Source organism: Gymnogyps californianus, chromosome 18 (assembly GCF_018139145.2).
Source record: "Gymnogyps californianus isolate 813 chromosome 18, ASM1813914v2, whole genome shotgun sequence".
Lineage (NCBI taxonomy): Eukaryota > Metazoa > Chordata > Aves > Accipitriformes > Cathartidae > Gymnogyps > Gymnogyps californianus.
In genome coordinates this window covers 9652942-9668479 of record NC_059488.1, presented here as the reverse complement: position 1 = coordinate 9668479, position 15538 = coordinate 9652942, and the positions used below count along the sequence as shown (strand labels likewise).

The following is a 15538-nucleotide window of genomic DNA, read 5'->3' as shown; positions in this document are numbered from 1 at the left end:
CTTTTGCTCCCCTTTCCAGCATTGTTTCTCCAAAGGGCAATTACTCTATCTGCCCACATTCATTAAATGCCGACCCAGCGCTGTGGGCCTAGAGCAGCAAAGCACCCTCTGTTGCCTGCGGCTGTAGCTGGCGGCAACAGCAGCTGGTTTTCATCTTTTGCACTAGTATTCTTGACTTGAAGAGGGGCTGGGGAAGGGGGAGGCACGGACAAACACACCCCCTGGAAATACCAAAATCTCTTCGGGCTGAACAGTGCCTTGTTTCCACGTGCTTGTGAACAGCTGCTTGCGCCAGGATGTTTGCTGCTGGCAGTGAAACCACAAACCTGGGTAAAAACCGGCTGGTGTGAGGCACGGCGTCCCAGCCTGGCCCATGGGTTCACCTGCAGTCCCTCTAGCAGGGCTTCTGTAGCTTGTTGCTCGGGGGTGCAGAGAGAGTCCTTCTTTTTGGGGTGGTATGGCACATAGCCAGGACACCATCGCACCTCCCTGGGTGAGGAGGTAGCTCTCGGCAGGATGGTTTCAGCTTTCTGTGCTGTGGTTTATCTACAGAATTGAGACTATTCCGAAGCTAAGAGACGGATACAGGTTTGTTTATGGGTTTTTGTTTTGAATTTAAATGCGCAATCAATTAGCTCTTGGGAAAGAGGCTTTTGTGGTTTGCTAGTGGGGTGTTATTGATGATGCTTTTTCCTGAGCAGGATCTCTGCTTGCTCTTGAGAGGGGCTTTTGTACAGGTCCCCAGGGTGAAACAGTCTAGTAAGTAGGGCATGGCTCTGGATTCCCTCTGACCACACGGTTCTTGTGTCTGCAGAGCAAGCTGCTAGAATCTGCTGAAAGCCACAATTTATACCTGCACTTCTTTGGGGTATCTGTGACAATAATGATGTTTAATTTGGTGTTCTGGGTAAGTGGCACTAATTTACAGACAGGCCTCTGCTGAGTGACCAGCTCACTCACTTTTACAGGAGCATCTCAAGCCTTGGAAAACAGAGGGAGCTGGATGCAGCATTTGAAGATGACCTGCACCACCTCGAGATATTCAGTTGACAATAAATAGTAAAGACCCTAAGGTTCAACAGGACACAGTTAACACAGAAAGCAAGCTGCTGTAGGCCGGAAGGAAACATCCCTTTTCCTGGTGGATTCCTCACTCCCAGAGATAGTAGCCAGACTTTGCTTTGTGGCTAAGTCTGCTCGTGCAGACTTACTGGGAGGGAGTGAGCCTCTGTGGCATACCCCTCCTGACTCACATCAGGTAGACACAGCTGTGCCAGGTCCTGCTCTCTGCTGCTCATCCTAACTGCCTCCAGGGGTAGGCATTTCCTTCTGAGGACAAAAGGGCTTAGGCTAAGCAAAAACAGAGGCTTCTTATCATGGAATTAAGTGGCTACATATGGTGTGGGTCAGAAATCAGCAATGCTATGCCACCCTCCTTTTGCATTAACATGCAGGTATGGTGCCTGCACCTTGCTGTGTGTGTATGGGACTGCTGCGGCTCTGTCTTTCCCTGCTGTGGCAGCTCTGAAGGTAAGTGTTGAGGCACTGCAATGTGATGCTAAATACAGGGGACGAGTGTGACCTGCAGCCCACCCTACTGCCAGGGCTGCCGCGATGCTCCCCTGCACAGTGTCTTGGGCGGAGGGGTAACGGCGAGGGCAGCCCCGGGCAGCGGGGTGCCCTGCCCGGGTGCTCAGCCCTGCTCTCCCCGCTCCGTCCGAGCGCGGGCCGCCCGAGCGCGGGCGGGAGCCGCGGCCCCCGGGGCGGGCGGCAGCGCCGAGCGCGGCGGGCCGGGCCGGGCGGAGGAGGAAGGGCCGCTGCCCGCCGCGGGGCTGACATCAGCCGGAGGAGGGGCCTGCCCGCGAGTTTCTTTGCTCGGTGCATCACTTCCCGCCGCTGCCATACTCCGCTGCCCGGTGCCGGGCTGCAGCCGCGCCTGCCTCCGCCGCGGCGGGCGGCTCGGCGGGGCCGGCGCCCATGGCGTGCCTGCCCGGCGGGGACAGCCCGGGCTCCGCCGCCCGCCGGCTCTACTCGAGGTGAGTGGGGTCGGGGCGGGCGTTCGGCCGCGGGGAGCCCGGCCCCGGACCCTCCCGGCTGGCCCCCGGAGCTGCGCCCGCCGCCGCGGCAGCGCGCCCCGCAGAGCCCCCGGGGGCCCTCGGCGGGAGGGAGCGGGGCGGGGGGGGGGGGGGGGGCTGGCGGGCGCGGGTTTTCCGGGGAGGGGAGGGAGCGCTCATCCATGGGAAGCGAGAAGCTGTTGCACGCCTGGGGACCCGGCAAGAGTAGAGTGAGAGAAGACGGAGGGGAAGGACGTGGTGTTTCCTCCATGGGGCAGCTCTTGCTTCGTGTATAGGATGGTGGGCGCTGAGGTTGCTGCGAGGGAAACTGTGGTTTTCCTTGGTACTAGCCCGGAGCGATCAGCTCCTTCTGTTAAGGAGGCTGATGCTGAAACCTTGTCTGTGCTGGGCATTTGCATGGGAGGCTCTTGATCGCACTGCTGAGACTTTAAGTCTCAGCTTTAAAATTGGGCGCTACGGAAATTCACACAAGGCTGGAAAAAAAAAATAGCTTCAGGCTGTCTGGCGTTCATGAAAATACCGTATCTTGCCCATTCTTTTCATTTAGATCAAAAATAAAAAAGTCTAAACTGGAGTCAATTTGAGGCCTTACGACATTGCTTGGAGCGTTGTTGTTTATGCTGTTCATCCTCATTGTGTTTTATTTCTCTGGTAGCAGTCAGAAGTGCAGGTAATGCAGTATCTGGACTGGGGCGGGGGGGAGGGAGAATGCTTGAAGTATATGCAATATAGCAGCTTTTCATCAATTCTCTTTGCATGCTTTGCAATAATTAGCCCAGCAGCTAGTGGGTTGTCTAGCTTAATGAGTATAGGTTCATTAGGACAGCAGGTGTTTCTTGTTTTCATTCTATTGTATAGCAACTCCTGGGAAAATGAAAAGAGAATGCAGAGTTAAAACCATTGGTCTGCCTACCCTGGTGGAGCTAGAGCTGCAGAGAAACACACTGGCTTTTAATCAGACTGGATCTTTTTCTTTCTTTCTCTTTTATTTTTCTGGAAAACTTTTTGGGGAATAGACTTTGGTCATTTTTGTGAAGGAAATCCTAGTGGGGGGCTGTGTACCCCTAATGCGTGCCTGTCCAGCACAGTAAACACTGCTGCCAGCTGTTTAGTGAAGAGAGAACAGAAGAGAAATGGGAAGCACCTCTCCTGTGGCTTAGTCTGGGTGGCTCTGGCAGGGCGTGTGGTGTTAAAATTCCTTGTAGTGCTCTTCAGGCTTGCTCTGTAGGCCTTGAAAGTACATGTCGATGGAGCCTCTCTGTCTTTACTGCACTGTTAACTGGAGCTGTAACTTGGAGTTTCTTCCTTAACTTCACTTGTATGGCAGTGTAGAAGCTTCTAGCTTGAAGTAAATGACTCTAAACTCCATCCAGTAGGCATATCTAGGGTGATAGGTGGAACCTCAGGCGACTGTTTGGGTGGTAAAGCCACAATGACTGGTGTCAAAGTCTTTCTCAGTGTGTTTTTTTTTGCCTGGGAGCAGTAACTCAGGTGTAAGAACTGCAGAAGGCACCTGTGCAGGCAGGGAGTACCAGACCCCTTATTGGGGTGGCCAGGGGAGGTATATTCCCTCTAGGAAGAGGGATGGGGTGGAAGGAAGCGTGCCACAAAGAAATGAAAGTGTTTGTTCATTTTACTACATCCCTTGATATTTCCTTAAATTCAGCCCATCCTAAACAAAGGCATCTGTTCTGTTGTTGTGCTCGCAGCAGACAATCTGTGTGCTGACTGGGCCAAACTCTTCTATTTACAGAGACCAAAGTCGGGAGTATCTCTGCTACAACAATAATACACCGTATGCATTTTTGTAAAAGAGGTCCTGTGCAGCTCTTTAAGTCCGCTCTTGCTAACCTTTCTGATGCCATTTATTTCATTGCTGTTGCTGCAGCAGAACTGTTAGTCTCGAGGGAGACTTGTTGGAAGTACAGGGCTTTGGAAGCAGTTGAGCAGTCGTGACTCTCTACAGGGCTGGCGCATCTGCGGTGGCCAGCTCCTGATACTGAACGTAGGGTCTCTGGTGGGACTCGTTGGAAATGTCCAGCTCTGCGATAGTGCTCCGCAAACTTGAGTTGAGAAAGTGTTACATGAGCCTGAGCTAATGCTTTACCTTCCATGGGGTTTTGATCTGGTACTAATTTAAGTGCATCCAATTCGGCTGCGTGTAACATCTGAGGACTTTTGTTGGACAGAATCCGGGCTGTGGGAGCTGTGAAATTGCTGCTTGCAGCAGGTGCCCTGCTCTTCTCTGCTGCTGCGGATAGTCTCACTTGCCTTTTTGTGCTGGCTGGCTGACCTGGAATGCATAGGAAGCACCAAGCCCACCAGAAGATTCCCCTGGACCATGGTTCCTGAGAGTGTGTCAAGCTTATGCTGGGCATGAGTCTGCCAGTGTCCAGATTGCTCCACTGGATTTGGCCCTTTGCTTTTGAAAGGCCACTCTGGAGATTTCCAAGTCTGGGAGTAAGGCATGGGCATGTTCTGGGGAAACTGTCGCTGTACTGCATTGACATCACGGAGACATTATTGATCCCACACAGGAAGAACATTAGATAATGCTGCAATCAGGCCAGAAAAGTATAAATCTGAGATGAGAACTCAGATAAAAGCACGTTTTGTTCCTCCTTCCTGGGCCTCCCTTTCCCTTCCCTTGGTCTGTGTTCTCTTGCAGTGCTACATATTTTCAATAGAGCTGTTGGCTTTTGTAATGTTTACTAACTTCTCTTGATTGTGTCATAAACAGTCTCGGTCTCGCTCATTAATGTCACTACAGTGGGTACCTGACCTGAATGCACGTTAGGCAATTGGAGCGCGCTCTCGGTGTGCCACGGATCTTTCTAGAGAAGGCAACTTTCTCCTATGCTGATCAGAAAACTGAGATGGAAGAATTGTTGGCATTCTGACATAGAAGGCAGCGAGAGAGGGCATAACTCAGCATGGGTGTTAAGGCAGAATAAACTGGTGTTTGCAAAGCAAATTGGGAAGAAAGTCCACTGTTGGGGTGGACCTCCCTCTGGAGTGGTTCCTGTTCATTTTGCACGTATGCAAGGGATCACAACACCATGAAATATTCTGATCATTCTCCAGCTGCTAGGACTTGTAAAGTAAACTTTCAAAACTTTGCAAGTCTGGACTTTATATAATGCTAAAAGCAGTGTTGCCTTTTGTTCATTCAAAAGGAAAAGAAAAAAAAGCAGTTACATATTGCTTTCTTTTAAGATACAATTAAATACCGCCTCTTAGAAAGAAGGTAAATATTTTGTATCGGCCTCAGAGGTGAAAATTAGCACCATCCCAGCAGTGCCAGTTCTGGTGTTCATTAGGAATTTTACTGAATACTCAAGTGAATAAGCCTTCTGGTGACAACTACTGGCTCTATATTAACTTGGGCGGGATTTGAGCAGCAGTGTGGTGACAAAGAGCTTTGTGCCTTGCTACAAATCCTCTGAGCCTGAGGGTTGGAGAGTTGTTGGCTCACAGGAGGATGGCAGAGGAAGAGTGTGATTAGCTTGTTCTGTGGGACTAGGAAGGGGCTCAGGTGAAGGGATCCCTTTGAACTTGCTAAAGGTACCTCTGATCTCCTGCAGTAGCAGCTATTGCAGACCCTGGAAATAGCTGAGGTGGTGGCGGAGTTCAGGAGAAGGAGCACACCTCACCCGAGCAGCCGGCTGAGCGCCTGGCCGCTGGGGAGCCCAGCCGCTGCCGCCACGCTGTGAGCGGCCCGGAGGCTGCTCCGCAGTTGGTCTGGCTGTGCGTGCATCCGAGCGAGCAGCGCTTCGCCACGCGCCGAGCGGCCAGGCTGAGCCGGTGGCAGTGCGAGCAAGGAGCTCGCGGGACTGGCTAGGGTGCTGATGCCTAGGGTAGCTCTTGATGGACGGATGGGAAGTAACTACTTGTACATCTTTGCCTTATAAAAATACTTGGAGTTGGTGCAGATGACATCTGTTACGTAAGCAGGATCTACATAGAAAATACAACATTTAAGTGATTTTAACCTGTTTGAGCTTGCAGGCTATTTTACCTGCTCTTTGTGTCTTTGACTTCCCGGCAGATTTCCCCTGTATCCCTATTCTGATGTTCCAAATTGCCACAGCTGTCCTCTTCTTGTCTCCAGGTAAGGATTTTCCTGCTGAAAATGACAGTGTCATGAGTGCTGTGACTGAAGGTGGTCTGCCCTGGGTGGGCAGGTTTGCAAAGTGGGGGCTAGTTGGCATCACAGGGAGAATGTGGTGTTCTGCACCACCAGAAAGCTGGGAATGACCCTTTTTTGTCTCTCTCCACTCTGCAGATCAAACTTGAAATTGCTTGATTATTACACTTGACAATGCTGTTTTAGAGGTTTCTAAAAGATTGCAACTTTTCTTTTGGACGCCTACGGAGTCAGTCTCCATTAGGCAGAAGGATGTGAAAAACGGGACAAACGTTTCTAAAATAGCTGTGCTGCATAATAGGTGGCCTGAGCAAAAAAATTACATGATTGCTTAGCATGCAGTATTGGTTTTGTTGACATCTGTTTTGGGGCATTTTGAACAACTCGCTTGTAGTTTCAGCATTTGCGAGTAATGTGGTCATCCCAAAGCGGAGCCAAGCGGAACATTTAGTTTCCACCGCGGCAGGGAGAGGGACCCTTGTTGGTCAGACCTTGGACTGGGAATCAGCGTCTGGCTTTGTTGCCGGTTTCCCCAGGACCTTGGGCATCCTTTTTGATTCTTCTCTGTTTCACCTTGTGGGATGCGGGGAGAGAAGCTCTCTTTCCCTTCTCCCTTTGGTCTCTGATGTTAAATGGGTAGGGGATGTGCCTTGTACCTATACGGTGCCTAGCACAGCGTGATCTTCATCTTACTTCTGACCTCTAGGTGCTGCTGCAATACAAACAATTGTCTTCAGGGCGTTAATTTGACCTGTATGTGCACATGTAAATCAAGTTGAGATGATACACTGCTTTTTCCCTGCACTGACTTGCACTTCACTGACTCAAGTTATGCCAGACCTCCTGCTCATTGTGCCTCGTGCTCCCGGGGTGAGAGCTGTCCCTCTGGATTCTTTATCCCAAAATACTTCACGTTGTAGGAGGCATTTGTGCCAAGCAGACTAGAAAGAGAACTTTGTGCATTGGCCACACGTTCATGGGTTAGACGGTGTTTGCTACTGTGTCAACTGAAGTCAAATAAGCTTATGTGATTCATTTGTGTGTGGCCTGCAGTCACCCCTCGAAGCCAGTTCCCTGCGAGATGAATGTTAACACACTATTTGGTCACTCCAGGGCCTAACGGAATGGACAGCTGGGTCTGGAAGTGAGGGAGCCTTTGACCCTTCCAGGCTGGGATGTTGTCTGTGAAGCATGAGTGAGCCGTGCTACCCGGTGCTCCATGACTAGCTACTGAGGTGCCTTTTGCTAGCTGTTGCATTAGTCATCAGATGCATCCCTCCTGGGAAAGTATCTGAAAGAGCTCGTGGCTAACAAGGGAGAAAGGACACTGTCTGGAAAGGGTTCCTACAACCAGGAGATTGGTGGGGGCTTGGCTGGGGCAGTCTTAAGGACAGAGAAAGTCCTTGGGGTTTGTGGTGGTAACAAGGACCTCTTAGCCACTGGATCGTGGTTGGATCATGGTGACCAGGTGTTGCAACTTAGTTGCCTCCGTGGGTGGTGGGTCCCATTCTGGCTCCTGCTGGATCCAGGTCTTGTCAGAGCTTTGGCTGGTGTTTGCAGCATGACTTGCTTATGCCACGTGAAAATCTTGTGTGTAATTAATTTCTGTTTTCCTGGTGGATGTAACTAACTAGGGATCTGCTGCCTTTTATTTTCAAAGTAAGTTAGGGGAGCAGTGCCTATTGCACCAAAGGATGAAAAGTCTTTATGAAGGCTGAGATACTGATTTGTTATAATGAGTGATTTTAAAATTCCTTTGTAACCATTCCTCTCTTCAGCCGAATGCAGTTGAACCATGACCGCTCTGGTGACGATAGCAGAGACTTGGCAGGTGATGGGAGACTAGAAATACCTGGGTGAAGGAGACAGGAGCGGGCTGCATAGCTCAGATGGCATGCCCCTCCTCCAGTTCAGTCATGAGAGTGTCCCAGACATTGGATTTATTTCTGATATACTACCTAAACCACAGGGGAAAGCCTTGCCTTGGTGTGTGCCTTGAGGATGAGCAAAATCATGGCCAGCAGCAGGAAGGCTTAAAATTGGATATGTTGGTAAAAGGCTGGAGAATCAGTTTCTTTCCCCACTGATCAAGGCCTGCAGGCTTGGAGGGAAACATCTGCAGTACGCTGTGCAGATAGGAAGGGATTTTTTTACGGACTGGGGTTAATAGAATGACTTTGTTTTCTAAACGAAGCTCATCAGCATGGAAGATCCTGCCTGGATGCAAACCAGTAGTGTGTGTGTGTATGTTCCCATTAGAGCAAGAGGTCTCCAGCCCTGAAGGCTGGACTGCCCTGAGGGGTGATGTTCCCGCTCCTGGTTCCCGGCACCAAGCTGGCTGCTGTACTTGGGATGTTGCTGGTGCTTTCAGCTGGAGGTGTGCTTGAAGCTTGAGCAAGGACAGAGGAAAGGCGGTGGGGAGATGGCAGTCCTGGGGCAGGGCAGATCTTCCTTTGCCGCTCTGCGGGTCCAGCCTGCTGCCACCTGCCCAGCCCTCCTCATCCTGCCCCAAGGTGGATCTGGGGTGACCCTGGCTTGTGTCCTGCGTCCCCTGCACAACCAGTGACTTCCTAGCTTGTCCTATGGCTTCCTGCATTCATGCTGTTTTAACGTGTCCCCAGGGCACAACTTTGTTACTGCACCATAACCACGTGCAGTTCGTGCTCTCCCTAGAGCAAATACTGGTATGTCTCAAGCCTCATCTCCCCATATTCTCGTGTTCCAGCTCTGCTTTCTAATCTGTGCTGTCTTGCCTCCTCTCCAACAGATCAGGCCTTCTGTCACCAGAGAATATAAACTGTATTTTTTGTGCTGGTATGGTTGCTTTTTTGCTGTCTTCTATTTTTGTGCTTTAGGTGATGTCCAAACTTGCCTTCAGCCTTGCTTGAAGAACAGGTTTGAACTCTGTCAGGTCTTATGCTGCAAGAAGCCACCAGCAGCAAGTTTCCTAAAGTGGAGGGGTGCATCTTATTAACTCTTGATGCTGTTCTGCTTTAAGAGCAATTTTATCTCCAAATTGCTCCTCAAGTATACCTAGTTTCTCCCCCGTTCCAGTCCTGCTTTGTGTATCACTTTGATCAGCCAGCCCAGCCTCCAGAATTCAAAGCCACTTCCCTGTTATAAAAAACCATGCCAACCAAAGCCATGAAACAAAAATTCCTTCTGTGTCTGGGCACGCAGGCTGCGTAGCCCGACCACAAAGTGGGGCTGTTGAATTCTCGGCCTGGGCTATTTATATTGTCAGTGGGAAAGCTTTCCATTGACTGAGCTGCTCCCTCCCTAAAGATACTTTTAATTAAATGTTATTTGACAGATCTGACTTTCTAACGGGCTTAGGTTTAACTGGTATAAAGGGGATATTTTTTCCCAACTGAAAGCTGAAGAAAGTAGGAGTAATGTTGTTGGAAGGCTACTTGCATTCAAACAACAGGTCACATCTACCTGTTGTTTAATGTAAGCTGATAGAGTGTAAAAAAAAAAAAAAAAAAAAACAAAACCAAAAACAACAAACAAACCAACCAACCAACCAAACAATAAAACCCACAACCAGAAAGGTAACAGTCCTGCCAGTTCTTGGTGAGGAGAAGGGGAAAGGGACACCAGCTGCCTCTGGCTTGGAGCGCAGCAGCAGCTTTCTAAACAATGCCCAGCAATGTTATGCAACTACCTAGGGAAGGAAGTGAAAATTTATCATTACAGTGCAGTTTCAAGGGCAATATTAAATGAGCAATTTGCAGCACAACCCTGTACTTAACTGACTTAACTAACTTCTCCTGGGATTAAATGACAGGGCTGGTAAGGGTAATAGCCATGGCCTCCGCTCCCACCAGGAGCGGAGCAAATACAGGCTCTTTTTAGAACTGAATCTGAGGCATTGGACTGAGAGCCTTCAAAGTGGGCAGCCAAACCAGTGTAACGGCCTCATCCTGCAAGTGCCTGACTGATCCCTGTCCCATTGAAGCCTGGGAAAGGGGGAGCAAGCATGTGCTGAAGCACCTCATTGATATCTGATTGCTCTTCCTTATTTCAGTGGAAGCAATAAAAAGACCCCTCTGCAAGGCCCTAGACATTGGAGCAGCAACACAAACCCTGAATGAATTACTTGGAAGGCAGTGCTACTATCTGATCACTACCTTCAGCATAGAAATAAATAGCTTAAAAATCTTCTGCTACTCCCAGTTTTCTTTCAGCAAGAGGATTTTGCTCAAGGATGACAGGCACTGGAATCACAGGCCTTTCCTTTCTGACTCTGAGATTAGAAATGATATATCTAAAGAAGCTTCACTTCTGCTGCGAGTCAGTAGCTCTGTGCAGCTGCTAAACCTGAAGGAATTTTGAATGAAGAATATTGGATTGTCTTGTCTCCCCTCATGCTTTTCTGTTTCCCTCTGGAGCAGCCAGAGGGGCTCTTCTCTGGGAGTCTGGGGCTAACACATCTTTCGTCTGGATGCTGCAGGAGAAAGATTAAGAAAATGGATTTAAAATGGGGAAAACACCTATGTTATTAGTATAACATAATTCAGTGTAGAAGCTGTTTCATGTTGAGCCCTGGCTCCACCTGAGAGCAGATGTTTTGTCTTGGAAGCTGCTTTTAAAAATGTATGGATAAAACTTAGTGCTGTCAGTTGATATATGCAGTTTGCCCTCTGAGCTGCAGAAAATGCTGGCTGTGTGATGCTCCTGGGAAGCAGCTTTGAACACGTGCTGTGCGACAGGGCTCCTTTCCTGCCCTGGGGATCCAGCTCCATTTCCCTCCCACGCTCTGGCTGCCAGGGAGCGGACCGAGATGGCTCGTGCGAAAGCAAAGTGCTGCCCCTCTGAGCCCCTTTCCTGGACGCTGTGCAGAGCTTGCTGTGGACATGGGTCTGGCTGCTGATCCATGATGAGACCTGGGGCAAGTTATTTGATTTGCAGCCTCGTTTGTGCTTGCCTGCCCCGTCTAGCCTGTGGAGGAATGACTTATGCTATAGGATTGCAGCAGACTCAGCACAGCGAGACCAGCTTTGCCATGGGGCTTGCAAGTGTTGTGGCAACACAAATAATTAATAGTTGTGTTGAGTTCCCAAGGGGAAGCTCCAGCACACTGCTGGGACAGGCAAGTGGTCCATGCGTGTGCAGTGGAGTTTCTTTATGCCTTGATTAAAAAAGCTGCACAGCCGTGCCTATCTACGGGGAGAATGGAGGGGTTTGCTGTACCAAATGGCTTTGCCAGGTTATATGTTTCCATGACTTTCTTGATGCTCTTGCGATTTTGCAGACCACCGGGCTATATTTGCTCTTTAATGGGTATCCCAGCAGGTGCCTCTTCTGAGCGTTGGCCCCGTACAGCACGCAGGGGCTTGGCTGGTGGGTACCTCCCTGGGCACTTTGGTGTAAATTGCTATTGACTTTCTGTACTCTGGCTTGGAGCAGCTTGAGTGCAAATTAGCTGTGGGGCAAGTTTCTCCTGTGATCCACACTGCAGAACTGAGGTTGTTCTTTATGCACTCCATCTGTGGAGTATCCATTCATGCCCAAGGAGAGCTGGCAAGTGCCAATTAATATTCATCTCTCTGGGGCTATTTGTTAATTACTGTTATTCATAGTTTGTATTACGGTACTGCCTAGCGTCCCATGCTGCTGCGCCAGACTGAGTGGATCCTGGAAGGGTTATATCCGTTCCAGGGTTTCAGAGTGCTTGGTAAACATCAGTATTTTATTGCAGCCTTTCTGGGAAATATTGTTCCTGTTTTCAAGGGTGAGAAATTGTATAGTCTTCAGGGTGAAAGAGAATATAGGTGGCAAAGCTGGGAGCTGAATGTCCTGACACCCACTCCTTCCCTTCAGCACTTCCTTGCCCATGTCACAGTGAGGTTAATTGTGAATTGGAGACCTTGGCTTTGTCTTTTACTGAACTGTGCAGGGCAGCGCAGCACTTGCATTGCACGATATTACAATGGTTCTGCTGTTCTGCTTAATATGGGAGGGAGCAAAAGGTTGTTTAGAAGGAACCTACCAGGTGGTGAATTAAATACCAGGCTCTGCCCATTTACAAGGTGTGCCTTGCAAATGTTGTGGGCACACTGCAAACCACAGGCCCCGGGAGAGGAAAAAGAGCAGCCTGGGTGGCCGTGGGGTCTGGTCACCATGAAGAGCCCAACTCCAGCTATTGGCTTGAAGAAAGCAGGAGAACAGCTCCAAGTTGTTAGAGTGCTCAGGCGCTTGTGACTCTACATAGTTATCTGTCTCGCAGACTTTGAGAACAGAGCAGTTAATTTAAAAAGCCAGAGGCACACAGAGAAAAATGTTGCTTGTCAGAAAATCACCACATAAGAACTGAGTGGAGTTCCCGGGTGCCCTGCCTTGAGAGGTGGTTGTCTTTGGGGTATGGTGAAAGATGAAGAGAGAAAAACACACATCTCAATTTTCACAGTTGGGCCAGAAGCTTTTGGGATGGGCACTGGCTGCCAGTGCTTTGAGGAGGGTCCTGTCGTTACTGTACTCCAGCTATGCTCTTGTAAAGTTATCATATCACAGCTGACACTGCATCAGAAAACAGCCCCTTTTTTAGCAACTGTCTGCAGAGATTTGCATTGAGAAAATGGCATTGGGGATTGTATCTTGCTGCAAAACACAGAGGCCGTCGGATCTGACTTGTTTACTGGCCAAGCCTCCTGCAGCATGAAGGCAGGAATATAAACCACCAGTGACTAAACAAATGAAAATATCTAGCATCATAAGCAATGTGTGTTTCTCTTTCCTTTCTGACAAATAAGCCCTTCTGATTTCAGCGAGGAGTAGCTTGCTTGGGAAACCCATGGGCCAACATCTCATGCCGAGTGAACAGGGACTTAATTACATAAATGCAGATGAATGTCCTGGAATCGTGAGACTCCACATGTGCCTCGAGGCATTTGCTGGCCTCTGAGTTCAGCTGAGTGTCTGAGCTCCTGCACGGGCCTAAATAATAACACATATGAGTTCACTGCGACGCGCCCAGAATTTTAAGGCTGCAGCCCTTGGCCAGCTCTTGTATCAATTGCTTCCATCAGGGCTGTAATCCAGGAAACTGCAAGCATGAACTAGTTGGTTAATTGAAGTCTGTGGTTTGGTGCCTTCCTGGGTAAAGCCACTGGAGAAAGGGAGGCTGTTGTTATCTGTGTTCATTCCTTTCATGTGCACCACTGGGAGTGCAAACAGCAGAAGTGTGCCAGCAAATACCACAGGCTCTGCAAGGAGATCCTGTTCGACAGGGAGCTTTGACAACGTGTTCAGGTGTCTAAGGAGTTAACAATGAAATGGTTGAAAATACCCACTTTTTCTTCTGCTGTTCTGGAAGAAAATGAAAACTCTGCAAAATGTACATTTCCTTCAATAAAGCCATTCTTTGGCATCAGTGTTTTTGGCAGAAAGTTGTCATCAGTCATGCCATAGAGTGAGCATTTTGCAGAGAGTTGTGTGAGAGACCAGCAGGGGAAAAAGAAAGCCTGTGAAAGCTGCATGGGTGTCTGAGACACACTGGCCTCCAACCGAGGTGTCCTGCCGTGCCATATGGCGGCAGGAAGGAGCGCCAGGGCCGCGTGCTGTGGCTCTGTCCTGCCGCATGGCTGATGAGCACGTCGGTTCATCAACGAGCAGGCGTCCTCTGTTACGTGGTCTGTGCTCTCTGACCGGACCGGTCCTGGCCCCAGCATCCAGGACTCTCCCTGCCCCTGTTTTAAAGTCAAATACGCAGTGACACAAGGATGAGGGGTGAACAGAGAAAGCTGCTGTGTGACTTGCTCCCTTGGCTCCCCTGCACTGGACAAAATGACATTCTCCTGTGGTGGAAATCTCTTTTTCTGAAGGACCCTGGGGGAGGGTCTGATCAGTGCGATTTCAAGAAGTCCTTTCAGGTTTGCTGAAGTAGGGTCAGGCTCCAGCTGTGCTCAGTGAAGCTCCAAGCCCATGTGCAGAGGGCAGAGCTCACCTGCCCAGGGCCAGGGTGGCTGTGCTAACAGCAGCCTTAGGAAGGGAAGGAAGGAGATGCTTTATGGACCTGGCTCCAAATGAGAACTGAGTCATTTGTCAAGGCTGACGGCTCTCTCCGAGCCGGTTGCCTGAGGCTAACATGGCACACAGACAGGAGACGTAAAAATGTATCTATCTATATACACACACAGAGGAGAGAAAAGTAACAGCTCAAAACATGTGACTGGAATTAAAATAAAAAAAAGAATTCCCAATTAAAGCCATGTGTGTTGGAGGATGTAACTGCTCCTGAAAGGCTCGTAGAGGCTGTCTGTACAGCACAAATGCAGCCATTCCATAATGCCCTGGATTAAAACGGGCAGGCTTCTCCAGCACACGAAATCCTTGTGGAAGCAGTGTTGTTCCTGCATGTCAGCAGCTCCCCACAGCCCACCACCCCTACGGGTTAAGGTAAGGAGCTGTCTTGTCACCTGTCCCTCCCTGTCGCTGCTGCCTGCGCTCCTGAAGTGCATTTTTCCGTGCAGCCTGCTGTTGTGCCATGTCTTTCTTTCACTGCTAGATGATGATGTCTCTATGCAGGAACAGAGATTTTTTTTTTTTTCTGAAGACATGCATTATTCAGTAGTCAGGATAAATGAACTCCCTTGATTTGGGCATGTGTGTAACCCTGATGCTATATCCTCCCTTCTTTCACCAGCGTAAGGGAGGAGGGGAGCAGTGAATTGTTTCAGTGCTACAGAGCACTACTGTGTTCTGTATAAAGCCATTGCAATACCTCTGAGGTTGCAACAAGGAGCTAACCTAAACCTAAAATAGGTCTGTGGAGAGGTCTCCACTATCCGTTCCTGCTTGTTCCGTCTCCTTAACTGTGCATTTCCATCAGGCAGGTATACATGATATAACATTAAGCTTTTGGCTTCATCCTTTCTACGTGCACAGTAACAAATACTTGCCATGCCAAGGGGGACTGTGCAGCAGCAGGGAAGGTGAGGGCGAGAAAGCAATATGGAGGATGGGGGAGGGGGGGAGGAATCTGAAGTTAAAGCCATGAAGGACATGGCCTTAGGACGCTTGATTTGGAAAGGGTGTCCCCTTTGCAAAGGATATTGGGTTCTGCCTCTAACCCAGCAGGCGTGGCTCTCGGTGCGGTACAGCTGCCTGGCTGGTTGCCGCTATGTACAGCGAAGGCAGAACATCCTGGTAAGCTGAGGATCCGCTCCGGCTCTCAGTTGGACTAGAAGCCTCACCTGGTGTCCTAGGGATGGGAGAGTGTCTGCTTGTGGCATAACAGTAGCTGTTGTGTCAGATGGGAGAGAGAAGTGCCGAGGTTTGGAGGGAGTCTAGGATATTTTGCTGGAGTTGGATG

General features: G+C 49.6%; 1 protein-coding gene across 1 annotated transcript in view; it reads left to right on the top strand.

Annotated features, from left to right (window-relative positions):
- Positions 1 to 1482: 1482 nt before the first annotated feature.
- GPSM1 (G protein signaling modulator 1) overlaps positions 1483 to 15538 on the top strand; it is an 84939-nt gene continuing 70883 nt past the window's right edge. The window contains exon 1 of the mRNA XM_050908170.1: positions 1483 to 1530. The gene's annotated coding sequence lies outside the window, so the exon portion shown is untranslated. The remainder of the gene's footprint in view (positions 1531 to 15538) is intronic.